This window comes from Vigna radiata, chromosome 7 (assembly GCF_000741045.1).
Source record: "Vigna radiata var. radiata cultivar VC1973A chromosome 7, Vradiata_ver6, whole genome shotgun sequence".
Classification (NCBI taxonomy): domain Eukaryota; kingdom Viridiplantae; phylum Streptophyta; class Magnoliopsida; order Fabales; family Fabaceae; genus Vigna; species Vigna radiata.
In genome coordinates this window covers 31,551,918-31,557,282 of record NC_028357.1, presented here as the reverse complement: position 1 = coordinate 31,557,282, position 5,365 = coordinate 31,551,918, and positions in this window count along the sequence as shown.

Here is a 5,365-nt window from a genome sequence, read left to right as displayed (position 1 = left end):
GTACTGTGATGTTAGTCAAAGACCAATTCCTGGCACACCAACTGTTTTATAAAATACCAAAAATAGTTTCTTGTATTGTTTTGTGTATTTGATATTTAATTGAGTTATAAAAGGAAGAACTGTCATGTGTTGCACAAGTCCCTTGGGAGAACGATACTTTACTTATCCACTGTATTACTTGTAACGATTTGGTATACTTGCCAAAAAGTTAAACTCCTTCATAGCTTTTACCTTATTTTATCCTTACGTTTAGTGTGTTTTCTAGTTTTCTTATGTTTTATTTAATATATGTTTGTTTTTACCTCTAATATCTATGTTTGAGTGTGTGAAATAAATGAATAGGAAGCAATTCTAGTGGAGGAAAACAAGCAAGAACTCAAGGGAACATGTTTTGGGACAATAAAAGATCAATTTGAAGCAAATACCCATGTTGGACGCCTTTGGAAGCGCACAAGGGCCTGAATTTTAGAATGCTGTCAAAACTGTGATGCCCGGGCGCCCCCTGGGTGCCCTTCTATGTGCTGCAGCCAAAATTTCCGCGCTCGGGCGCCCCTAGGGAACTTGGTTTTAGTATTTACTATTTATGAATTGTTGGAAGTATTATCTTCTTTACCTAAAAAAGAGATTGTGTTCCATCCACCCGCTAAAGAAGAAAACATAAGGGCTGAATTGGTAAAATGAGAATATTAGGTCACTTAGGCTCCACACTTCCATCAGTGATGCATGCTTGAACTTAGGGGACTAGTAGTCTATATCATCCTAGAGACAAGATGGAAGTACTTCGGTAAGAAGAAAACATTAAGTCACTTAGGCTCCACACTTTCACCATTGATGCATGTTTTACCCTAGGGGGCTAGTGGTTCGCCTTGGAGACGAGATGGAATTACACGTCATCATTCATGTGGCAAATAAAATTGCCCAATCTGTCGGGTTTAGGATGAGACAATGGGTCAAGTTGAAGTAGTAACCATTGTTGTCACCTTAGACCCGACCCAAGATGATTTCATAGTTGTTTATGCTAACCTCATACCAAACCCAAGATGTCACATAGTATTTTACACATTAATTTCGTCTACTATATTAATTCCATAAAACATGAATACGATTATTGTAGTACTTTGATCTTGAACTGAGTAGCTACATCATGTGTGCGAGAAAAAAAAGGACGAGGTTATATATATATATATATATATATATATATATAATAATAATAATAATAATAATAATAATAATAATGTTCCTATTACTCAATGTATTTGAGGAGAAACAAAGAATTGACAAAATACAACATAACATCAGGTGTTATTTCTACTAGAATGAAGTTCCTCGAATACATAATTCATACTCTTCCAACAAAAATACATAATCCAGAAATTTCCAACAAAATACTTTAAAATCCAAATTCATTATAAATTCATCAAATATCACAAAATAAACTTCCAGTAAGAGTCATGGACATGCTCTCCGTTGTTGAAGTTTCTGCCTCCTGTTTGTGATGCCATTATGTTCAAAGTGTCCACAATGGTGGATCACAACTTTGTGTCTATCATCACACATCTCAAACACTAATATATACAAATATAGAACAATTTTGTCAAATATAACTATGCTTATATTAATGGGGATCGTTGAGACAAACATTCAAAAGCGTATAAAGGATAAAGGGGACGACAAAGGATAATCCAACCGACAAAACAAACCATGTTAGATAAAATGCATTACATGACCACCTTGTACACTGTATTGTTAACTATTTAAATAGCATTACGAAAAATAGCTAAATTAAACAAAATTAACCAAATTTATGACGTAATTCAAAAAAAAAATATCATTAACAAAAATAGAATTAGTATTCAAGCCTTAAAAAACTAAAAAATTTTCAATCCAACCTGACTCGAACTTGTGGTTAGAGATGGTAATGGGTGGAACATGGATAGTGTCTAAGCTCTACATGACCCGCAACAAAAAAAATCTACTTGTTACTTGCCTTGTTACTCGTCGAATACCTGTGGATTTTAAAAAATTCACAGGTATTCTCATCACCCGCAAATATTTTTAAAAAAGATATTTTATAAATTTTTGAAATAAAATATAAATAAAATTACAAAAAATATAAAATACATTATAAATGAAATTTTAACTTAATTAAACTTAACCTAGTAAAATATAAATTAAATTTTAATTTTAATTAATTTTAACTTGATAAAATATAGATTAAATTTTAATTTTAACTTTTTACGGACAATGGATACCTAAGAGTACGCGTAGTGTGATAGCCTCACACGATCCGTTTATAAACAACTATTAAAATAATTATTATCTGTAATGCGTGAGTAATAAATACTCACAATAACTAACTATCCTGCCATGGATTTTATCGTGGGTATGAGTATTTTTGTTATCCCTACTCATGATGGGTCGGGTTGATTAAAGGTTGACCCTCATTTTGATATTTCTATCTTATATTATAACATTAAGGTGTTTTGCCATACTTATCATGCATCAATGTTTAAACTGAAACATAATATTTGTCTTGGGCCTAATAATTTGGAAGGGAGGAAACTAGGATGAGTAGTGATATTTTGACAATATTTATCGATAGATTTATTTTTGTCAATAACATCTGTCGGTAATACAAGTTTAAATTAGCAACAAGATATTTTTCGTCTATAATATAAATTTCAATTACTGACAATTTTTTTTTCAGTAATTATATACCTCAAAATTCATTAGTAAATATTTATCGATAATTTAAAATTTTACTATTAACGAATTTGTCTGTTGTTTAGAAAAGCGAAAAATTTCTCGCCCAAATCTCATCTACCTTGACATCTCTTGCTTCCCTTTTGAAAAAATAGAAACTCTAAGGCTTCTTCTTCATCCTTACGAGAGATCATAATGAAGTAGCACCTAACTCTGATGTGCATCACCTACTCAAATAGGATCGTTGTCGATGACATCGATCGTCACCAAAGCTTCATCGACATTCGTTGTTACACCTTCTTCTATGTTCTTCCTCCAACACGTTAAAGAATCTATCCTAATAGGATATGAGACTATGGCACCTTCCACAATCAACAACCCCTTTCTTCTACCAACACTGATGTAACATAACCAGACAAGGTTGTCAGTGTTCCTTGTGCTGGTCATATCCTCCTCGTGCGATAAACCCTCATAACAATGAAGTGAAAAAAATGATGAAATGATAGTGCTAAAATTGTGATAAATTCTCTCAAAATGAAGAAAATGGAAAGAGAAAGAAAATAGATACGTGCACTTGAAAAAGAATTTAGAAAATGGGTTTTAGTGCAATAGTGGATCTTTGGTAGTGGTGGTTTGCAGTGGTGAAGAAGAAGGAGCTTTAGAGTTTTTGATTTGAAGAATTGTAGATATCAGTAAAGGATTTTATCGACGAGTTTCTTTATCCACAAATTTTATCGATGGATTTTTATCGATAATTATCAACAAATTTTATTGATGAATTTGTTTATTGATAATTGCCTAGAGAACAGTATTACCAACAATAAAATTTATCAATAAAAATTTTACCAACAAATTTTTAGTCAACAATAATTTTGATTTTTTAGCAAAATTTAAGCATTACCAATAAATTTTAATTTTTTATAATATTAATTTTTTTATAGTATGTATCAAGTATCATTAATTAACTAGGATATAACGAGTAATTAACTAACATATAATAAATGAGAGATGTACATAAAATAAACATATAAAAAGAAAAATCATCGTTAAAATGTTTTTATTAAATTGCAAATGTATATAATATAAGATATATCATTTTTTAAAATCCAAGTAGAAATTTTTTTTACCATTTACAAGTCTTTCGTGAGTTTATTAACAATTGTTATTTTTGTCAATTTTTTTTTCAAAAATTCATATTAAACATACTCGTAAAATCAAACAGATTATAATATTTTTAAAAATAGAATGAATTATATTTTCAAGGTGATATTTAATTCAATATAATAAGTTTATATAGTATATTATAATATATAGTAATCGTATAAAGTGTATCATATTCATCAATGGAACATTAAGTTCTAAATAGAATTTTACAATAAAATTTATAACATCATTTGTTTTGGATCAAGCAGATAATAACAATTCACCCAAACAATACATAATAATAATAATAAGTTACATTAGATGTAAGAATTATCACCTAACATTATTTTCAACATATAATGTTTATAAAACTTATTTTTTCTTATATATGACTTAAATTTTTATTTTTATCTTTTCTTATATATCACTTTCTTATATAAATTTTATTTTTTTATATATTATTAATTTTTTTTTTTATTTTTATTCGATGCAAAATTTTCAATCTATACATAAATTCTTAAAAGACTTTTCCACAAATGTAAGTTGAATTAAAAAAATCATAAAAAAAGGTGAAAAAAAGCTTTGTCACGATTTTATATATATATATATATATATATATATATATATATATATATATATATATATATATATATATATATATTCTAGCCCTTGAAAATTATATGAAGTTTTTTACTCTTCCAAAATTTTCAATCAACTTCAACTTGTTATACAATGCACCTTAATACTCGTACCAAAACTAACATCTAATTTAATGGTTAAAATCAACCTAGTTTCTTGTATCAATGATATAAGAATGTTAGGGCACAAGACGATGCAATGCGATTACTAGCGAAAATTTTAGAGAAAATATTTTTCACTAAAGAGAGGAATTAACTAACGAATTTATTAAGGTACTTGTTAAAATTTAATATTTTTCTTTGTTATTCCGGTGTTTGGAGAAGTTATCTGTATCAATTACATTCTTATCTTATAATTAGGTTATGATAGAACAACAAAATATGAATTATTAACTAAAATTCAATGAAATAAAATTATAATAAATTTTAAAAATGAAAATTTATTGCTTATTTATAAATTTGTTACTCTTAGTCTATTAACATCTATCTCCATATTTGTTTAGTCTTAAATTTTTATTTTATCACATATCTTGATTATTTTTCATAATTTTGAATCTTTGATGACATAATTGTAAAATATTATAGAGTTAGAAATTTTAACTACTTTATGCTCAGATAAAATATTTATCTTTAAAATTTTTACTAATTATTTTTAAAGTATTTTTTTAATCATATTTTTTCCTTTCTTTTATACTACAAAGTATAACTTAAGTATACCTTTTATAATATTTTGATATAATTTAAGTATTATTTTTCACTATTTATTTATTATTTTACTGACGTATTTTAAATCTAATTAAAGTTATTGTAAAAATATTTTTATTGCCCTGACTTAAATTAAAGATGAAGATTTTATTTTCAGTTTTTATTCTTTGCAAAGG